Source organism: Parus major, chromosome 2 (genome assembly GCF_001522545.3).
Source record: "Parus major isolate Abel chromosome 2, Parus_major1.1, whole genome shotgun sequence".
Lineage (NCBI taxonomy): Eukaryota > Metazoa > Chordata > Aves > Passeriformes > Paridae > Parus > Parus major.
The window spans coordinates 65,453,248-65,476,678 of record NC_031769.1 but is presented as its reverse complement, the minus strand read 5'-3'; the positions used below and the strand labels follow the sequence as shown (position 1 = coordinate 65,476,678).

General features: G+C 42.1%; 1 long non-coding RNA gene across 1 annotated transcript in view; it reads right to left on the bottom strand.

Annotated features, from left to right (window-relative positions):
• The window catches only part of LOC107200101, a 50,290-nt gene that overhangs the window by 14,073 nt on the left and 12,786 nt on the right, over window positions 1-23,431 (bottom strand). Inside the window, exon 2 of the long non-coding RNA XR_004495981.1 lies at window positions 17,794-17,884. This is a non-coding gene — a long non-coding RNA (uncharacterized LOC107200101). The remainder of the gene's footprint in view (window positions 1-17,793; window positions 17,885-23,431) is intronic.

Genomic DNA, 23,431 nt, shown 5'->3' with positions numbered 1-23,431 from the left:
GTTTAAATATTAGGCAGAATGGCAAATATGAGTTGGAAGTCACAGAAAGAATATGACAGGATGCAGACACAGGAGCCCATGGTGGGAAGGTACTATGAGCCAGCTCATACGTTTTAGGATAAAAGTTAGTATTTCCCCAAACCAGAGTTTTCATTTAGCCCATTAAAAAGAAGATACATAATATTACAAACTTCATAGACAGATCTACAGCTGTGAGAAGGGATGAACTTGCATCAGATTTCTCACAAATAAATACATGTACAATAAATACATATGCACTGTTACATATTCACTTTTCACAACTTAAAGTAGGAGGATGCTTTAAAAAATGCATTAAGCTTGACAGCTGGAAAAAAATTAATAATAATAAGGCTGATCTAACATTTCAGAGTACAGAAGATTTTATTTCAGCTTGAGAGAACTATTGAACTTCTGCTGTGGAAGATGAAGACCATCAGTGCCAAGAAATGGAAAAGCTGGTAGACAAAAGTACAGTGCGTTTGAAATGTTGCTAGAGTATTAAAATGTTAACTATAGTTGATCCACAGGCAAGGCTCAAATCTAGAAGTATGAGTTGTGTTGCAAGAACAGCATACTTTGTTTCAAACAGGGTTCAGTGTTATTTCTCTGTGTACTAGTAAATTAGTCATATTTCAGTATGAAAGAGCATGACAAAAAAATAAGTTCTTGCAAAACTGAGGTTTTCTGTCTTGTCACTTACGAAATCAGAAGATTGCTCTCCCACCACTATGAACTATGCCAGCCACATCACTCCTCATGCTTCCATAGGGTTTTACCCTCAAGGTCACAGGGGTTTTTTGCTCTATTGTGGGGCAATGCAGCCAGGTTTTGCTGTTGCACAGTTAAGGACAGAACACAGAAATGTGCTGTGGCAGCGCATCACAAAAGAATTACTCATTCCCTGGGTTAAGTACTAAAAGGTCTTTATCTCAGGAGTTAGGTCTACGAGGACCAAACACTGGGAAGCTGGTTATTGCCTTATTCCCCTGCAAAGCAGAGAATGTGTTTAGTAGATTTGTCTCATCCCTCATCTGCTTGTCACAAAAGTGGAGCACAAGCTAGTACCCTGCAAATCTTTTGATGTTCAAACTGGAGATAAGAGGATCAGAAGCCTGGCAGTCCAAATTCAGAGAGACAGAGCCTGAAAATGCATGCACACAGCCTTTACCTTAGGTGCACTCATTTCCAAAGCAAAATTTTTAGTACTGCAGACACCAAACTCAAAACACACTTTGAAAACAATTCTAAATAGCAACATTACATCACTGCAGCTATTCCTGTGCTGTGAGATGCTAAAAAAGAAATGATTCAGAAATATCACTATCAAACCTGTTCATTAAAATGCCTTCTTCTTTCCTCACCATGTTGTCCCACTTGGAACTCATAAAAACAGTGAGGTTGACAGGATTAGGACGCTGCCTTGGGACATGACTATTCTGTTTGAGCAAACACCAAGCAGTGCTCCCTTTACCTCAAGCACAGTTTCTTGGCATGTGTCTTAAGCACAAGTCAGCTGCTCTTCACTTCAGTATAGAGCAGGGGCAGAAGCACTGAAATGCAGCCATCCCATCTTCAAATTTCTGACCCATATCAAGACACAGGCTTCATCTTGCTACTGAGGCCTGCTGATTTCATGTGATACTGCAGCTGTACGTAGCCCAAAGATGTCCTGAACCCATCAGTCCATGTAAAGGAGGTGAGTTGTTCCTGCTTGCCTTCAGTTTCAGCACCAAAGGAAACCATGGGCAGATGCTAAAGGTATCCCACCTGACTTCTCACAAGGGTATCCAAAACAGCGCAAGTGACCAAGTCCACTGGTGGGCTTTCAGGACTTTTCATCAGATTTGGGGCAGGGGGTGTGACTAGTTACTGAAGTTCTAACAACTTTAACAACTGGTAACAGCAAAATGTCACTATGTGAAAACTAAATTATCTTCAATCATTTAATCACACCCTGACAGGGCCAGAAGAAGTGCTGCTGACTCCCAGGAATGGCCAAAGCTCAGCAACTTTGCTCCTGTTACCAGAGGCGATGGCTGTGGGTGTGCTTTGGGGGAGCAGCATTCCCTAAGCTACTGATTCACTCCTCATTACCAGTCTGGATGAAGTCTGAATGGATGAGGAAGCCACACCATTCACCAGAGAACTGTGTTCAATTGGAAAATTAGGTCTTATCTGTTTATGACTAGGAATGCAGACACTTTTTCTGGAAAGCACTTTCTGGTGGTGGGCAGACACCTTGCTGCAGTCACCTGCACGAACTGATTTAAAATAGTCCACGGGTTCCTTCCGGTGTCACTGTGATGCTTGGTCCCACGGTTTTAAACAGGCCTTCAAGACACGACTTCTCTGCACGCCTGTGACACGCACACTCCAGTTCCACATATCTGTTTTCTTTCAGTTGCCATCAAACAGCCCTTCTCCACACCTCCAAAAAAATAAAAATAACAAAGCCAACCCCACTTATCTTAAATGGCAACTTCATGCAAGGTTTCAACCCAAGGTTATTTTTTTCTACCAGTTGTTTCTTTGAGAACAGATGGCGTTTGCAATGGTTGAGGATATATCCTATTTTTAAGTGTCATATGTTTTTACTCTTCTGCAGTGGACTCAGCAATCAGAGGAAAATGCCACAAGAGATGGGCTTTTTACATGATATACAAACCACGCTGTCTTATGCCACTCAGGAAATTATCTCCTATTGCAAGTGCCCAGCAGCCAGGGTGCCTGTATCCACCCTTCTGGTGCAACGTTTCCTGCCAGTAATGGATAGGGAACAACCTGCATCCGGCAGTGCCAACTCAGCAGAGCACCCAAATATTAACGCAACAAAACTGGCAGTGAGAAAATTTGAAGTTGCATACCATGTCATGATCTCTAGTACATGGTGTCCCAGGGAACAGTCCCATCTTCCACCACAAAATTCAGTATGATGAGAATACCTCATTTGTTGCTTGATTTTCTTTTTCTGATTTTTCTTTTCTATTTTTTCTGCACATCATATTTTGACAAGGTAGCAGCTCCCACAGAACAGGAGAAGCAATAAAAAATGGAGCCAAGATCTAGCATGCTATTTAGGTTTGTTGTTTCTTATACTGCAAATTCGTAGGATAAAGTCAGCCTGACTTTGCAAGAAACTGCAAGCTCAGTCTCCCTCTATTTTGATCCATCTGCACAAGAATCCACTCTTATAATGGAAAGCCACCTAAAACAAAATCAGAGCTTAGGCTTTCAAAACCTGCCAAAGAGATTAGCCATGTTTTGGACTTTGCTAACATGCTTCTGGGTCAAACCTGGCTTCTACCCAGAGAGGACAGTTCATATCAATTTGCAAAGGCCTGGGTGTACCTGAAGTTAGTATTTGAAAGTAGCCACACAAACAGGGGAAAATGCTGTTGTGAATGCTTAAAAGGCATTTTAAGGATTTAAGCACAGCCACAGTGACTCATTCACCAAGGAAACACAAAAGTTGACATCTATAAACATCTGACAAAGGCCTCTGGGATGCCACTGGTACCACAAGCATCTTCACTTTGGTTCATGCTCCTGAGTAATTTCCATTTTGTTTCTCTGTCAGGCTGAGCACTGAAGCAGCAGCAGCTCAAAGGCGGTGCTGCCTAAGGCAGCTCTGGCTGCCTCCCTCTCCCACTGCCACCCCCTCGAGGCTCAGCAAGCCCTGCAAGGAGCTGCAAGGCAAAGGCTGGTGTCAGTGGCCTGAGGAAGCGATAGTCGATGGCACTGGGATGGATCCCCCTCAGGAAGACTGAAATTCAGGAGAAAGGAAAATTAAATCAATCTCGAATCAAACCTCCTGTGTGAATTCAAGCATAAGAAGAATAAGGAAGGGGAACTTTCCACATGTATGCTTCACACCAAGTCAAAAGGAGTCAGGAGTGGAGAGTCACTGTATTCCACTAGCTCCAGGTATTCAACTAGGACACTGGAGACCAGTGCTTCCAATGAAACAGGAATAGGATTTGATCTTAAGAGAATTTCTCACCCACCAAACTATTTTGAAGTCAGAAGCTAGAGGACTCTCCTGGTTCCTCTTCTTCTAACAAATTGTGTGTGTCTGTTCCCTGGCTGTTGTGATACCAAGTTCTTCTCATTCTCTTTGGCCCCATGAAAATGTGCTGTTTGCCAAAACCCCAAAGTGATCTTCTGCTCTCCTTTCCTGTCACATGAAACAATGAGAGATTTTTAGATGCCTACAACATTTGGAAAAACAGAATGGAAACATTTCTGAGAAATTTACTGTTTGCTTACTTCTGCATAGTTTTAAATCAACAACTTCTTGTAACAGAGAAGTCTCAGAAGGAAACAAAATAAGATGTATTCTAGAAAAAATGAAGCTGCTTTTCCATAAATATCATAGGAAAAATAATAAAATCTCTTAGGTACCCTTCCAGCCAGCTTACAGAGTCCACTCCCTTAATGCCAAAGTTTAATGTCTCTGCCATTAGGCTGGGTCCTAAGAGTATGTCACAGAAAGTTTGAGTGAGAATGTACAAGACCTGCTAGTAGGATAAATGTCCTTCTGGTCTCATATACACTTATTTTCTTGCTATTTTTCTACAGCACTTTAAAAGCCAATCTTGCTAGATACGGATCTCCATAGTAGTGCTATTTTGTAGCACATTGCTTTGAACTTAAAAGGCTACTTTTCAAAGAAGGTGCTCAATCAAGTCAGTCTTAAGAAATCGCATAACCACAGAGACCAAAATCTGAACAAAACATTTCAGGCAAGCTACAGAAGCTAGTTTCCTTCCTTCTGAAATGCCAAGAGTACGGTCCATAACCATCAGTTCAAAGAAATAAAGCATTGCAAATTCTATCCCCAAAAAATCAGAAGATGCCTGTGAAAACCCTAATTTTTTCCCATGGATTGTATACTCCAGGATCCAGTTCAGTGTCCAGTTACACAGTGTTTTCCCCCAGTTTCCAGCCTCCTACAGTGTATAGGATGAATTCAACTTTGGACACAAAGGCGGCATGGTTAAAGCAGACTCTGATCTGATAGGGCTTATAGTCACAGAAGTCGGGAGATGTGTGGTGCTTCCCTTTGATGATAAACCTGGAGATAAGGTACCTATCCAAATGAGAGGTGTCATGGACTGCTTTCCTGCATACTCACACAGATCTGGAAGCTTCATAGGATAAAGCAAGATGCCCTCTTGTTGCCCTAAATCCCTTCCTGCTAGGTCATTAGGACAATGTGGAAGCAAAAAGGAAAAAAGACCTATCTGTAGAGTCCTGTATATGGGAACCTCTGGAGCTGTGACAGAAGTCCACATGGAAGTTATAGAAATGTTTCAGGTTTTGTGAAGAAACTTCTCTTGTGCAGGCCCAGAGGTCCTCACCATAAAATTGAACAGTATAGAGAGGGGCTGAAACTCAAAAGTACCCATGGTCAACATCAAAGAGGGGCACAGCTCAAACTCCTGATCTGGAAAAGAGCTGTAATTCCAACCATAAATTTGACAGAGATGGAGCACTTTCCCAAGTTGCCTTGAAAGGGTAGTCTTGTAGTAGTGGCAATTCTGTGCCACTCTGAAAAAAAAGATTTTACCCATCTCCAGGCACAGCTTTTCTACATCACAGAGTTGCCCAAAACTCCTTCTAATCCAGCATCCTCAATGTACTCTTGTTTCATTTTCCAGGTGTCCATTTTGTGACACTTGGTAACATCAGAATTCCCACCTCCCACTGAAGGTCAGTGTGAGCTGTGCTTTTAATGCGAACACAAGGAGAGAAGAAAATTATAAGTACCTTGGTCCCCCATATCCTAGATACAGAATCAAACATCAGTGGGCACATCAGGCAGTAACAGCTGTAATATCTGCATCTCAATGGCTCACATACGAGGACACCTCACACCAGTGGAGAGACAGCTGTGAGCAGAAATCCTCTTGTGTCCATGAACAGCTTACAAACTATGATCAGAGCACTTCCAGTCCCCTGAGGAAGGCCTGTATTCAGTGCAGGGTTCGGAGGATGTGTGTGAAGTGATGTGAAGGAGAATAAAAGGAAGTGAAAAAGCACAATCCACCCGGACTGAGGTGAGAAATCCAAAGACAGAAAATACAGTGTGACCACCTACATGAAGACTGGTTTAATGCAAACACACACACAACAGAGGAAAAGGATGGGGGAACACATCAGGGGTTTGGACAACTGAATTTAAACCAGGCACATCTAAACATTTAGCATTTGGTCTTAAGAAGACATATAAACATACACATACCTATACTGAAAACTGATTCAGACAACGCCTACCACTATCAAATAAAAATATATATTTTTATGTTCACAAATTTTCAGCCAGGGGTACTCTAGCCTAAGCTCCTTTCCCCTGTGGACATAAGTCATACATAATATACTTAAACAGCCCTAGGCAGTGAATTAAAAACACTGTTTTATTTACAATTCTGTAGCACATGATTCACTGTAGATATACACCAAACTTTCCATTAAATATTCATCATTTGGTGGTTTGCTTCTGCTGCCATAAGGCAATGCTGTGGCAGTACCAGGGCTTAGATACAGCAACAACTGCCTTAGGATTACTTACAGTGTCCACCTCTGCAATAATGCAACCTATTTAGCAAGAATATAGATTTTGAAAATGACTTGATTTTCCCTTCAAGCAGCACTTTGACCTAAAATTCACCATCAGGTACCAAAATCTCTTTGATGCTACAGTCCTCTGGTTCTCTCCTGGGATTGGTCAAGTTCAGTGCGTGGATAGGCAGAGTTGTATGAGGTTCAACAAGGTGAAATACCCATTCCTGCATGTGGGTCACAACAATCCCATGCCATGCTACAGGCTTGGGGAATTAGTGGTTGGAAAGTTGCCCAATGGAAAAGGACCTGGGGGTGCTGCTCAACAAGAAAGCCAATCCTGGCTTCCTGGCCTATGTGGCCAGGAAAAGAACAGGAAAATGTGGCCAGCAGGACCAGAACAGTGATGATCCCTCTGTACTCAGCACTGGTGAGGCTGCACCTCGAATCCTGGGTTCAGTTTTGGGGTCCTCACTGCAAGAAAGACATTGAGGTGCTGCAGCATGTCCAGAGATAAGCCCAAAATGTTTGTAGATAGTAACATATACCGCCTCAGTCACTACTGAAGTACCAGTAAGTGCACAGTGCACACACATTTTATACAGTAACAATGGGAGATACTGCTTTTGTCCTTAACTTGGAGCTAAACCCGTAGCTGGAAAGCCTAGAAACATTTCTGCCAAGTTTCAGATATTCTACATAGACATATTTTCCAAAGAGTGTTTTGGTTTTTTCCCTGTTGGTCTTGCTCAGTCATACACAAAAGAAGAGAGTTTTATTTCAGTTGAAAACTGAACAAGATCATATTTCAGGCACTTAAATACAAGTGACTGGAAGCAGTTGCCTCTGAAATCTCACCACAAATAGCCACAGAGCTCCACTGACCTGGATTTTCTCTTAGCTGATGTTATGCTACATACATGGTTTATTACACAGAAGAAAATCAGGGAGCAGTTTACACTGATGTGTCTTGCTGAGCTGTTGGGACAGGTTACAAGAGGGCATGTGTTCAGCAGCCACACATCAGATGACTGACGAGAGCTCTCTGGGTCAGCCACACTGAACTAGCAATTTCCAGCTGTACAAAAATATCTGTTATAACAGATGCATAAGATGGATAAAGTCCATGCTGGCTTTTAGAACAACAAAGGAGAAACTTTTACCTTTTATAACTACTAATTCACTTATAACTGTGTATTTGCCAGTCTCTGGTACCCTGCCACCACCTTTTGTCAGTGTTAGATGACTGTTATGACATTATTTAGTGGAATCCAGGTTGAAAATGGTCAACATATTCTCCCATACAAATACTTCTATGAATGTGTAAGAAAGGGGAATGAAGGGCTTAGGAGTATCTCCATCTAAGCAAGCGCTGCTTGGGATGTTTGTTCCAAGCCAGTGGGCAGTTCCTGCCCTTTGCTGCTGCATTCAGAAGTAATGGTATCCATCCTATAGCCAACTGCAAAATTATTTCTGGCTTTCCAACTCTCAAAGGAAATACTTTCCATTCTGTTCCTGAAACCAGTCAATAATGCAGTACACACAATTGTTTCTAATACAACTTCATGAAGAGCACGTATAGGCACTGGGTGAGGGTTACCAGAAAATGACCCCTTTTCAGCTGGAACACAACATTTTTTACCCAGAAAACTGTTTAGTTCTCTGCTGAGTACACTGCTGGGACTGTATTTCTGCTTCAGTAAGAATCCTTAGTGAAGAAAGAATTCATGAAATGAAATGATGCAAATTGAACACATCTTTTAGAAAGCCACACTGGACTGATGTATATGTTGTGCAGAGGGTTCTGTATCCAGAGGTTTCCCTAATTCTAGTTTGCTGTGCAGTTCCAACATTGTGGAATATCATGGAAGACACAACCATTTTGTAAAGGGGAGCCAAATAGTTCATAATCAAGATTTATCTGCATGGACAAAGAGGGTCAAAGCCAAAAGGAGCCTGTCAGCCACAAGCAACACAGAACATCAGGCTCTTGTCTCTGGGGGCCTGAACTTATAATGAAGTTTTTTTTTTTCCTCATGACATAAATTCTATGTACTGCAATAAAATTTACTTTACTTTTACTTTGAAACATAGCAAAAAAAACCTGTTCAAACAACATCCTCTTCTGGAAAATATAACCACCCTGTGTTCACTGCAGAGCTGTCAGAACTCCAAACTCCATCATCACTTGCCACCATGGGAATACCAGGCACCCAATCAAAATCCAGCTGAGAGAACAGAGGAGGATGGGGAGCCAGGCTGCACCACAGTCTGGTAGCAGGGACATAGCAGACACTCTACCCTTGCTCACACAGAGTACAAATCTTGCAGGATTTGAAAAAGCCACCACATTTTGTGCACGTTGACCAGGGAAAAGCATGCCCTTAAACCATGATGCAGCTCATGACAGGCAGCTCCTGCTGTCAGAAGGGAACTCGCCAGGCAGGGGCAGCCACTGCTGAAAGCAGCTGGCCCCAGTCTGCACACACTCACCCTGATCCCTGCCCTGGCTCTGCCAACAAACCTGATTTCCCCAGGCACTGGCAGAGGCAGAGCAAGCGATGAAGACATGGCCATTTTGCTGTGCCCTTGGCAGGCTGCTGCTGCCCAAGGCAACAGCCCACATCACCTATGCTCCCAGCTGGCCCTGTTTTGAAGTCAGCTCTCTGTTATGTCTTCAAATGACTCTATTAACACCTCAAAATAAGTCATTTGGGCCCCACCTAAGGTTTGGAGAGATTTTTAACAGTTGTCTTGACTCATGGATCTGCAGACTAAATGCAAGTATCATCCAGGAACATTAAATCCCACACACAATTGTGACAACTTTGATATTATTGCTTAGAACAGTGCCCACTTGAGTCATGCTTTAATTCAGTCATTAGTATTTTCATGGAAAAAGGCATATTTCCCCCAACCCTGTTTCACAGAGGGGAAGGATTTATCGCACATAAAAATAAATTGCTATTTGCATGTCAGAAAATGGCTGCGGAAAACAGAAATACTTAAATTATTCGGAGCAGAGAATAAACAAAAGTGAATTTTTTCCAATTTTTAAAAATAAATAGGTTATCTGCAAGTGATAGCTCCATTTCCCCACCTCACAAAACAATTGCCATATCCTTTTTCTGTATGGAGTATAACTATCGAGTCTGACACATTGGTTTGATTACTGTGAGAATGAGCAAAGCAATGAGCTTTTACAGCCAAAGAGCCTTGAATTCAATCTAACCTGTAGAGAGATACTCCATCGTGTCTTTGAAAACTTGCCCAAAAAATAAATTTTTTTAAAAAGGAGAAAAATAGTATTTCACACTTTTCACACTTTGATTTGAGAGAAAAAGAGATATTCTCCCCTTTTAATCAGTGACCTGACTCCTCTCTTACACATTACCATGCCATCAGAACACAAGTTCAGGGCAATTATCCTGGTAAATGTGACTTAATGCAATCTAAGACAACAGAGTGAGAAAGAAGCCCATAAATCTCACTGTTAAATTATTTACATAGCATTGCAGCCAGCCATGCCTTTGGGTGGGGATGAGAGTGCTGCTCTGCAGCCTGTGTGCTCAGTTTGGGAACATGGGTCATTGTCTTGGCCTCTCTGTCTTCTCCACCACTTTTTCCCATATAAAGTGGGAGGAATAGTCCATCCTGCACCTACTGATGTTCCAGTGAAATTATATCCCCATGGAATGAATAGGGTCCAGCCTTGACTTTATCACCACTGAGAGGAGCAACAGACTCCCCCCCACCAGTTCCCAGACAGAATGAGCTCACTGTGGATTTCGCTTGTTCTTTCTTATTCTGGAAGATTTTAATGAGGATGAGAAAAAATAGGGAGCACAGATAATCAAAATGGTGTTTTGTGCAGAAAGTTAGTTTGGTATTAGTTTGATGGAGGGATAAAACAGTAAACTCTGGATGGTGGAGTCTTCTGCTTCATCATCTATTTTTCTTAAGATAACAAACAGCTAGCCAAGTGAGTTAATAGATAGTGACAAGTAGTTTCCTGTGGTTTTAAAACAAAACACCAGTTACATAGAGCGTTTTCAGTTCTAGAGGCCAAAACCCATTCAATACCATTCACCTGGTAGCAAGTTGTTTGGGTGATGAGAAAACAAAGATATGGGGAAAAAACAAAAACAAAAAGAAAAACAACATAGAAAAAAAATAGAAAAAGAGAACCTAATGTGCTTTCTTCCCACCAGTGTGCTGCAAAATAGCTTAGACATTCAGTGTCCCCATAAAACAAATGGCCCTCTGAAGAACCTGATCTTGGCCTGATCTTCATCTCACTTGACCATCTTTGATTGGCAGGGCAGTAAAGGCTCCGGTCCCAGAGATCAAATCATAGGGCAGCAAGAAGGCCAGGCCATAGCTTTACTGGATACTGCCAAGAAGGTTCATTCTCATCACCATTTCTTTCCATTTGAACCTTTCTGCACTGACAGAGTCAAGACAGAGGAGATTTCAAACCAGTTACTGAAAAAAATCTCTTGTGAAAGGCAGGAATTTCCCCCCCACTGGAGTGGCAGAGAACACCCCATACTCCTAAACCTGCCCATTCTTCTCTTCATCTGAAATGATCCTAGTGAAAAAGCAGACACTGTGCAGACACTAGCAAAGGTTACAAGGCTGGTTCGTCCCTGTGATAGACAGAAGGAGGAACTGGTTGCACCACTAGAACATGCAAAATAACAGCAACCTAAAGCTGTATCCCAAAACAGAACATTGGATATCTGGGGACTATCAATCTGAAGAGAACCAAGAAATCTCCCTAGATGCTCTTGCAGGAAGTTTATAGGGTCTCAGGTAAAACAGAGTTACTGTATTTAGAATGGTGAGACAAACATGCTGTTGAGCTGTGGGCACAGAGTGGGCACCCACAGTCTGGCTGTACAAACACATCTACACCTTTTACTCAGTAGATGTGAGGTTTGGAAAACTCAGCTGTAAAAAGCACAAAGTCATACCCAAGCACGCCCTGCTATTACAAGCTCCATGAAGCATTTCAAATGGAAGAACTAGTTCTGATTTGCTTTTCACAAGTAGATTGCAGCACGTTATAGAGATGGTCTGAGAGGCCTCTGTGTTAGGCATTAGCTACTGCCACACAGCACGGCTGGTTTGTGGATCTCTCCTGTAGCCAGCGTTAGAGCACTCAAGACCCACAGCTCTGTAACTCAATATGGGACTCAGACCTTTCCAAAGTTCCAGAGGGGTTGTATCCAAAGGTCCAGGTCAGGATCCATCTCTAGTCCCTCATCCCCTCCTTCACACCTGTACAATGAGGGAGCAGTACAACTGTATCTAAACCAACATAAAGAGGGGTGAAAACACACAAAAAACCCCCCGCAGCATAAGCAAGAAAGCTTTTTCTGGACAAGTGTAATGTAGACATATTCTTTTTAAACACACTACATCCAGCTCCAGCAGGACAAGGGCTACCAGCCCCTTGCACCCACTGAGGGTGCTCAGAGACAAAAGTCCTGCCCTTGTCACTCACAGCCAAGCACCAGACAGCAATTATGGACTGCTGTGCCAGCACAAAATAGTAAATGCACACACAGGCACAGCTGCTGGGCTGAGTTGTGTGCAAGGCAGCTCATCGTTCATGAAAGCTTTCTCTGTCTCTACAAGGCAACAGCAGGGTCTGATTTTGTCTTTGCATGTGTACACTTGTTGAACTTACAGAGAATGTGAAAACAAGTAACACAGCAAAAGGTGACTTTCTGTAAATGGAAAGCTCTCTCCAGAAACCTGGAGAGAAATTCTCATGACAACAGATCATGATTGTTTGCTTGTGCTGTTGTATTCCCACTGCATCATCATATGATCCCACCCCCCTCCATCCCAGTTGTGTGGTCACGCTGTGACCAATAAAATAAGGCCTGTCAAGCCATTTCAGGTTCAGACTACCCTTATTATTCACCCCTGCGGATATTGTGCCTTTTAGATAGACGGGTGGTTTCACAGGAACTGCATGGGTTATCTTGCTATAGTGTAACCACAGTGCCAACCACAAAGAAAATATTTCCGCCCACATGAATATTTAATGCAAGCATTTTCTTCATGTAGAAGGAAGGATAGCAGGGACCCCTGTGAGACTATCTTGAACCACACCAACTACAGTAGTACCACTTCACTATAGTAAGCATTGTCCATAGCTGGTATCTCTCAGAGGCAAGACTTATCAATGCAAGCTTTATAACCTCATTCAGGGTGAGTTTACTAAAGTCAGAAATTAAATATAAAGACTCCTATTAGTGTGACCTCTCCACATCTTAGGTCAAATACCAGTGAAAAAAAATGCTCTCCCTATTCAGTCATAAATTATGTGCTTAATTATCCAAATGTCAAACTGTGCTTGCAAATAACTAGGAAGGTCAGATCAGAGTGAGAAAGACCTTTGAAAGCTGGTTTCAGCAGCCAATCCTTTCCACAGCAGACGTGAGTACATCACAGTTAGAACTCACCAACATTTCTTGCAAGTTGCTTCTACAAGGGCCATGAGCAAGCAAAATAACTCTTCTTCCTGCCTGGAAACGTTAAGGAGCCTGGGATACCACCGTCTGTTCTATGCACTTGCAGGTAGACAGGATTTCATTTCCAGCAGTCTCCTGTGAGCATGTAACATATGGAGCAGGGGGTAATCAACTGGCTCTCATTGTGGAGAACTATTCAGATTCCTCATGACTGTTCAGATGACTCATGACCTTTCACACTCTGGACAATTTCAAGGGGAATAAACCAAACAGAGTGTGGAATAGAGGATGGGTGAAGGCACTGAGTGTTTTCTTTGAAGTATTAGTCACAGTAGGAAACTAATAAATCAATACTGGGTTGCAAAGAGCTCCACGCAGAGACCATGGGACAAATTTTCATGACTGCAAGAAGAGACATACTGAATGACATTCAGTAATGTATGTAAGGGTGGAAGAATTAGAGTTCAAGGGAGACTCACCCTGAATTTTACTCTTTGTTGGGTTTTTTTTATTGACTGTAAACAGCCCGGGTCCATCTTTGCAGACTCAAAAGAATGCTGCAGATTTCAGCATGATTTGGATGGAGGGCAAGGTGCTTAAAGAATACATGAACCTTCAACAGACAAACACACACATTCCCTGACTTCTCCTATTGGCATGATGTGCCTGGAAGCAGCTCAGATGGAAACCACTGGCAAGATGCATTGGCCTTGGCAGCAGACAGACAGCCATGGTCACCACCTAAGTCTGGGGAATCAGGACTGCTCCAAACACAGGCACCCAGCACAGCTGAACCAAGGAGCATCTGGGCAAACAGTGGGGAAGAGATCAGGTGCACTGTCTGGCAGGGCTGCCAAAAAAGCCCCAGATCTTCCACACATAGACTGCACATTTGTTTTGCCAGGTATGGCAGACCCGAGCAAACACTATGAAGGCCATCAGGTAGTAAGAAGAAGGCTACAATATAATGCTTCCCAACCCTGATCTCACTGGAAGATGCCAGCTTCCTTGGCCTGGGTAAAATCAAGCCAACGGGTCTTGCAGCAAACTGCTTTGCTTCTCCAGAAAACACAGAGGCAATTGCTTTTCCACTCTGCTCTTACTCTCTTTTCCCATCTCAGGGAGGCAGCACTCCTGGTTGTTATTCTATCTGCATGAGTTTCTTCTGCTCTCTAGCAAAGTAGGTCACTGCATAATGTTCTCTACATCTCAAATCATCTGCTAATTTTCTGTATAACTCTCCTATTCTCTCCAGGCTGTTTTTTGCCCCACTGAACTCAAATCCCACCCTTTTTGAAAGCAAGAGTAGCAGCAGGCCCCAGATGTGCCAGCCCTTCAGCATTCATAAAGTAACCCTTGAGCTCTGCATGCCACCACACAGAGATGCAGAGGTTGCTTCTGCAGAGCAGAATTGGCACCCTGAACAGGACTGTGTCTGCGCCACTTCTCCTCCAGCTCGACTTATCGCCACACAGAAAGAGCAAATGAGGTCTCAGTGAACCCAAATCAAAACATCCCATTTCCCAGGTGCTTTAAGGCACCATATGATTGACTGAAGGAATTTCATTGTGGCTGAAAGGAAGAATAATATCCCTTCACCGAGGAAAAGGCACTACCTTCAACCATTTCATGTGTAAATAGTTGCTGCCTGGGCTTTCACTAAAGCTCCAAGCTCATTAGTGCTTAAATGCTAACTCATGAGAAAAGCCCAGAACACAGAAACATGGCAAGGAGACATCACAGCTTTAATCCTTCATTGGATTAGACTGTTTAAATTTGATGAGATAGAAGGAAAAATAAAGGATGCACATGAAAAGACACCTGGTTATATCACCTCAGCAGTTCCGTAAGTGTCTTCTCTTGTACTATTTTCTTCCCTTTATTTTTTTAACATTTCTAGGGATCTCAAGTGAGTTAAAATGTCCTTTACTCTCACACACAAGAGGAGCTGCAAACATGTCACAGAAATTACACCTTTGAAGAGCCAGGCACAAAAATCAGATTCTGCTGTAGCATTAAACATAAATTACACAGCACAAACTCTGAGCTTTCACCTAGAGCTGGCACCTTGCTTTTCTTGTCTCCAAACCTGCAGGCACTGCTTGGATGTGTTTTGTGAACCCCTATCATCCATTCCCCAGGAAAAGAAAAAAAAAAAAAACTTGACAGAAAGGTTCATTTAACAATTGAACAGAGAGAAGGAACTGGGTGAGAACTGCTGGCGTCAGATATGGGCAAATGAGAAGCCAAAAGGGAAGTATTGTGCTTTGAGTGACTGGGAGTGGTCAAAGAAAGTTGTGCAAGACTAGAAAGCAGGAAGAAACATGTGGTCTCTACATGACAATGTATTGGGAGAGGAAACAGATGATCGCCAAAGACACAAACATTTGTCAAACAGAACAACTTGAACTCCTCCTGATTTTTTTTTTTTAATATATAACTTTTAATTTCCTCTCCCCACCATGAGTTGCTTTACTAGATCACTCAGTCCAAAACCAGACCCAAGTGCTTACACCTCATATTTATGTATGTGACCCTTTTCTCATAGATGTTGGGTATATGACTTTCCCTAAAGATAGGCAGTAGATATTCACTATTTGTAACCATTGCTTTTCCAATTAAACTGAATGTAAATGTTCATCTCTAAAAATTTAACCTAGAGGCTTTCATTCCACTCCCCACCAATAAAATGCATGCAGGGGAGAGGTTCTTCAAGGATGAGTACAACAGTGAGCTAAAAAATAGCAGGATTTATAACATCCTTCTTCTCTTTTTAATTAGGGAAAAATTAGAAGAAAGACACTGGAAGCAAAATCAATTTGCTGCTCTTGATCTGGCTTTTTGTTTAGTGACAATTTGACTCCTAGGACCAAATTATCCCTGGGGAAATAATTTCTCTTATTTGAAGGCAATTTCTCCAATAGACAGGATGCTTACTTTGCTTTCTTTCTTGTGTCTGTGTGCTTCCCTCCTTTTTTCTCTGAAATATCTTTAATTTCAGGGCATTTCTCCATTGGCCCTTGAAACGAGATCTTCAAACTGAGGAGCATTTCCTCTATACAACTAAGCTTCTCTTCATACCTATAATTTTGAAGCAAATTAGAAATTACTTTATCAGCAAAACACCAGGGAAAAAGCATTTTAGATTATACAGCATTCCAATTAGAAGAGTGAGCAAGGGAGACACAGTGACTGATTTCAAGTCTATGTGACAGAAGAAGAAGAATGACCTTTCATCAGACCCATAATTCATTATTATAGTTCCCCCCTCCCATCTGGAAGCCAGTCATATTGCTACAGATCCTGTACATCAGCACAATTATTTAAGTATTCTTAATCCAAATGATGATCAAAAAATCATCATTTATTTCTGGGTTTTTTCCTTTATCCTACAAGAGTTTAAACTTCATTTGAAGATTGTGTCAAAATAAATTTTGAGGATTGTGGGTTTAGTTGAATCCAATCTGTTTGGAATTTATTTTCTCTTCTTGTTTTCAGCCTTGGTACTCCTCTATAAGATTTGACACTGGGAACTAACCAGGAAACCATTTTTGGGGTGTTTTTTTTGTTTGTTTGTTTTTTGGATTTTTTTTTTTTTTNGGGGGGGGGGGGGGGGGGGTGGGCGTTGAGGATCTTAAAAGTCATGTAAGAAAGATGAAATGACCATCAAAAGTTCCCAAGGGGAAGACTGGAAATAGATCTTAATGCATCAGCTTTTTCCCACACATTCAAAACCCACATGAAAATGGGAACCCACGCAGTAAAAGCCCTTATGAGCCTGTGCACCACTTAAAAATTTAAACAGTCCTCTAATGGAAAAAGATAACCTATTAAAGACAAGAGTGCCCATTTAACAATGTAATATTCACACTGCTCTGACTGTTGCTCCTCTCTGTTTTCCTATTAAAGTCCTTTCTGCTTTTTTCTTTTTGTGGAGCAACAACTGGGAAGCCTAACAAAGGTGTTGTTTCCCAGGAGATACCTCCTGGGAAAGTTTCCTTGCTTGCTGTACTGAGGGAACTGGGAGACACACCGATGTGACTGCTAGGCCACAGGGATGGAGTGTTGACAGCCTGGCAAAAGTAACAGGAGCTGATCCACTGGCACTGCATTTCATAACTCTTCAGTCCTTTGTAATTTGCACACACTAATCCAACCTTCCACTTCCAGTGTGGGCAGCTCTCTTCTTCAAGTTTTTCTCTGATTAGCATCACCTCAACATTAACCATGGACCAACCATTATAAAGAAACTTCTGGAAGGGCAAAATCCACACCTCTTTTTACCCCGAGGTAAATTCAGGGTAAATATCCTGAGGTATTTCCTGAAGGAATACAATCCACAGCAAGGGAATACACTGCTGCTAAAGAGTAGTTGCGGTAAGCGCAGCCCTCATTCTGGTGAAATGTGGCTTGAGAGACAGTGGGAACACTCATCCCAGATGAACATTCAGGAGAGGATTTCCATGTAAGCACATCCACCTTTTGTTCTGGAGGCAGGCTGAGAGGTCACATACGGTGAGTTATTGTGGCTCAAGTGCTGAGTGACTCTTTTCTCCCAAGACAGAGACAAAGTTGTTTTAGTAAAAAGTTTTATGAGCTGCAGACTCAGCATGAGACAGCACAGCCAAAACCAAGAGGAGTAGGGAGAACAAGAAGGAAGAGGATCTCTCCCACTAAATAGATATAAGTTGTTTGTAAACTTGGACAAGACATGGAACTTCACCTTTGGCATCAGATAGATGTTTTCTCCCATCACTACAAAGGCATCCAAGCAGAGTGGTGACGAAGGAAGGGTAAAAATTCTTTGGAGTACTCTGTCAGAAAAAGAGAAATGTGTATGAATAGAGTTGTCTAAACATTTTTGTGGAAGAAAATTGCAGGGTGAGTACTTCAGTAAAGAGGATATTTTAATCCCTTTTTTTTTTTTTTTGCCTTTTTTAAAAAATCTGTTTACCATTAATCACAAACAAACATTTGGCACAAAGTATTGCCTTCTTAATGATTCAGTGCCTTGATTCTACCAGTGATAGGAAGTACTAAAATTCAGTGTTTACAGTCTGGCTAACAAGCTGTCAAAAGTAGTTAGGAAAACTCCTAACCTTTCTAGGGGGGAATAGAAAAGAAAAACTGAAGGGGAGAGGGAAAAGGAAGAGAAATGAATACATCATCATACAGCATGAAAATAGATCAAAAACCTCATTCTTTTTTAGTTCTTTGCAGGTTCCATTTCAAATAAAAGATGAGACTTTTAAAAGGCCTGAAAGAGCACAGCTTTGCGCTTCTCATAAAGACTTCTAAAAGACATTAACTTCTGTGTAGCCCACAGCCTTTTCCTATGGGGGAGACATGAAATGGCTGTTGTGTCAATAAACACTGCTCTCACAGCCAAAAATCTCCCCTTGTAACCAGGCACAGCTGGTTGTTTGCCCAGGAGCAGTGCCCCAGGCCTCCTCTTACCAGTGCCACTGGAGAGGCATCGACAACAAACAGCTGCTACCACCACACCAATGAAGTACTCAGCCCTTCAGTCTGGGAAACAGGCCTGTGAGGGTAAAAATTGCATCATCCAACAGTATATGGCTGCCCATACTCAGCAATAAAAATCATCACAATAGCAGGTCAGAAACAGAGATGGGTAACCAAAAACCCTACACAGAAATTGCATCGTATGATTTCCTTCTCTCGTGGACCAAAGACAAGCTATGCACTCAAAGTGCCCACGGTGGCCTGCAGGTATTTATTATTTACAGCAGTCTCAGGAGATCCACACTAAAAGCAGCCTGGGGAAGCAGGCTATGTTTTATCCACCACATGACCCACTTTCCAGCAGCTCTGTCAAGCACTTCTGTCACCAGCGACAGGGCTGACTAATGTTCAGTGAAGTAGGTGATGAGTTACGTGGAACTAGCTTCCAGAGGAAATTAATTTCCACTGAGAGGCTCTGGCTACTTGAACTTTGTTTCAGAAAGGCTATGCTTTATTGCAGTCTGAGTTAATGAAGAAGGGTAGCTGTCAGGCTGCTGCACTGTCAGTGTTATCTCCCAGCCACCTTTCTTGCAGCAGAAGCAGTGGAATGTGAACAACCACTGAAATGAGCTTCCATTTGCCCTCATTTTAATGTTTCCCTTCCTACTGCCACATCCACTGCTCTACTATTACCATGGGAAATAATCAAACCTACTTTTAATACAATGCTGTGCATATGGCGTCTCTGCCAAGACCATTCTTGAGCAGAGAAACAGATTGCAAAAAGTACCACATGCTCAGCCTTCTGCCTGGGAGCTTAGGTAGGAGATAACATCTATATAACACTCAGCACTCCTTAGGAGCACACAATCTCAAGAAAACCTTCTTTTTTCCTGCTTTTATTCTGACAGACCTACTACAGTGAATTTCCCTCCAGGGTTTCCATGTCTCTGCTCCATGCTTAACCTAGTCTTTTCATGCTGGAAGATTTTGGAGGCCCTCAGCTGAAACCTTAGTCCAGAGGGCAAGATAAAGATAGTATTAAGTACATCAGTCTGAAGAATGTGTTCTCCATATTACATCAATAGTACAAAATGTATCCTAAAATTTAGGATAAACTGCATTGTGTACACCTGTGTACCTCAAACCCTGCATTCACACCCAGGTAGGTTACTGCTTCTAATAGCAATTACCTCAAACATCTCAGTTACAACATCTATTGGCTCTCAACATGTTCAAAAGTATGACTTCCTACATTTCAGTCATGTGGGTTAATGTGGGGGAAATGCAAAAATACTCTTTCGCCGTGCAGTGGCTGTTATTCCACACGGTTAATCTTGGTACGGAAAATCAGGCACACACAGCTCTGCTCAGGATCCTTTGCATGAATATTGCTGGAAAACACTCTTTGGTGTGATCAGATCCTTCACAGTAGTTCTTCACCAAATGAGTTAAAAAACAGCACAAGAGTTAAAACAGGTTTCACATGATGGCGTTTTCTTGGGGTATTTTAAGTCGTTGTTTAAAAGGAAAAAAATATGAAAGACTTGAAGAACTTGAGGGTGCTTTAGTTTACATTAGTTTACATTTATTTTACATCTCTTTGAGACCCCATGTGTTTGAAACGAATCAGGTAAAAGCACATACAAACTATAAAAATAATTTTGAAAACTAATACTCAAAAATACCAGAAACTGAGACATGTTTAGGCATATACCTAGTCACAGGCCAGAATAAAAGGACAAAAATCTCCCACCTTTTTGCTGGTCTAGGAAATGTGGATACAAGACTAACCACTTCTCAGTCTTTATCTGCCTTTACCTTCCTCCTTCTTACAGTGTTTTACATGTTTGGCTAGATACCATGAAGATGTCCCATTCACTTCATTATCTGAAAAGCTTCTCAATAGTGCAATGGCAGGGGTTTCTACAGTAAAACCAAAATGTGCAGCTGCTTTCCTTAATATTTTAAAATCCTCTTATCAGTCTTAAACTCAGGCATGCCTGGTCCATTGAAGCACATACCCAGCCTTCTCACCAGTATTCCCTAGCTCTTAGCATTCAAAATTGATCAGACTCCAGACAGTAGAAATAAAGCAGGTTTTTCAAACAATTATAAATTCTAAGAATGAATTCTATTAATTTGTCTTCAGATTTTATTATGTTGATCATTTTTGCTTCTCAAACTTTTCTATGTGATCACCAACATCATTACCTTACTTTTTAAAATAAGACACATGAAGGTCACACGAAATAATATGATTCTAGAAGTCTATGTAATAAAAATAAATTTCTCATTTGTTAGCTTCACAAACTTTGTACACAATCTAGGGCAAAGAGTCTGGACTAGGCAAAGGCAGTCCTTGTTTATTGGAGGGACAAGAGGTAGCAGTGGGGTGAGAGATTGCTGCCCTCAGAAGCAGAGAAACCAGCAGGTGTAAGAGTGGAACTGTGACTTCACATCAGCAACCCATGGAGGTGCAGGGCTTGAGTGGCACCTTTTGCAGCAGTGGCATGAGGTAAATAAACAATACACATGGTCCCTACATTTCAATTGCAATGAAATTAAAAGCAAGAGCCAGATGCCTCTAAGTGAGGAACAAAATTTTGATTGTCCTCTTTGAGTCTAAATGGAAATGTGCACACTGACTTAAGTCTTGATGTCTTACAAAACACAGCAGATGCACACATAGTAAAACTCTACTACACAAAACTAACTTCAGACCTGGGGAAACCTCAGGGTAGTATTCTTCCAAGAATATATTTATGCCAAGTCATTTATTCCTGGTCTAAACTATTTTGGCTGCTAGAAAGCCAAAGGGCAGGGCAGAGCAAAACTTATTTTATAAAACCAAGAGAAGTTTTCCTTTTCCTCTCCACTTCTAACTAGAAACATTTGACCAGTGCTCCTCAAAATAGGCTGTATTTACTTCCAAGAAAAAAAAATCAAGTTAGATTTTCACTGGCAGCATAAATGATCTCAGAAAACTATGTGAATGACAAAAACAAATTAAAAATGAGAAAAGACAAAGAGGGCTAGAATCAAAATGCTTATGTGCTTCAGCCTTCAAAGTTTTTGCTTTCTTTCTGTGGGTACATCTCAATTTTCTCAGCATTCCACTGCAATTGCCATGAAGATGGGATCTGTTCTGTGGGAGAATGATGTCATGGTAAGAAAAGATTCCTAAGAATTTTATATCCGATGGGACAAGAGATGCTATTCTCCAGGTATAATGGGCACCAAGCTGTAGTCCTGCTGCCTGCCTTGCTCATCTACAGAACAGTGGTGGCAAGAGAGCTCCAAAAAACCCCATGTGATTCCAGCTGGGCAATGTAACCAGATGGGATGCAACAACAAAACAGCAGCCCAGAGTAGAGGAGGAAATGAAAACCATACTGTTACCCTGGGCAGATCAGGGGGCCTTTTGTGACAGAAGGAGGTGGAAGCCCTCTGCGTGCAAGCATGTGCATAGCTATCAGAAGTGAATATGTCCTAAAAATGAATCCCCTGTCATAATGAAACAAAGCAGAAGTTCTCTTGCGTGTCTGTGTGCTTATTTCCATAATCTTAACCACATTCCTGTGCTGCTCGTCAGCTCTGGTCCGCACAGTGGGGGCAGGTCACACAAATAAAATCCCTGACATTTTGCAGCTCCTTTTAAAAGTTTGCATCCATGCAGGGATCGTGACAGCTGCTGGACTGACAACCCCGAAGCAGCATGCTGCTGCAGGTTGGAGCAGCTGTGGCACAGTGGGCAGTGCTGTGTGTCCCCTCTGAGCCAGCCTGATGCAAAGGGACCACAGCAGGGGGGAGTCAGACTTAGAGCTAGTGCTTCAGCTTCTTTGCTGAATGATGCCAAGTTTACAGTCATCAATTAATTTTATTCAGGGTCTCTCACCTGGGGAGGGGCAGGAGTCACCACCTCATGTCACCAGCTGGTGAGCAGGCACTGCAAATTTGTACCTACAGTCAAGAAGTGCAAAGGCAGATTCTGCTTTCCACTGCATGAGTAAAGGACATCTCTGATTTGCAAAGCAGCCTCTGCCTGTCCCTACAATTCAAGTAGTTCGGAGGCTTTTTTTCCCCAAGGAGACAAATGTTTCATTTGCATTTCCCTTTCCCATGTTGAGTACTAGGAACAAATCGCTGATGGCAATCACACAGACTGTACATCACACAGCACTTCTGAAATCTCCTTTTGTGTGTTTCACAATAAAAATATTATGAAAATCCTCAGTGGCACAGGTCATCCTCCAAGTCACAGTATTTGCTAAGTGAAGAGAAACAGGCAAGGCCTAAGGTTGTGTCATCTGACTGCATGTTGGAAGCTTCCTCTGCATAGTACTTGGTAACACTCGAGTTCTTTTACAAAGTATTGAAACTGCAGCTTAAGTGAAACACATCTGCTAGCAAAGATATAAGCCATTTTTGAAAACTATATATTACTGATCTAGAATATACCACCACTGTACCCCTCCCCTTCTTTGAAAGGTGGGTAAAGGAAAGGACCAGACATCCAGATGTAACTACATAGTGAAATCTTCATTTATCAGGTACCCATCTCCTATTGCTTGATCTGCCTCCCTCAGTCAGGACCTCATCCTCAAACACCTCCATGTCTGAAAGCCTGGATCCATCCCCAAACCTCTCTGCACCCAAAGGCCACAGGTCTCACCCAAGGTGCTGCCTGCCCCTCTGAAAGCAGACAACAGTCACACTTTTCTCTCCCTCACAGAGGACAGCTCATATGCTGGGAAGAGCTACATTCCAATGATTTGAATTCCATGGAAGCCCAGAAGTAGCTTCTTGCCCAACTGGGGACTGGAGAGCATTAACAATAGGCACAGACTGTCTTTTTCTTATTTTATATAAATGCACAGGTTTGAATCTTGCCA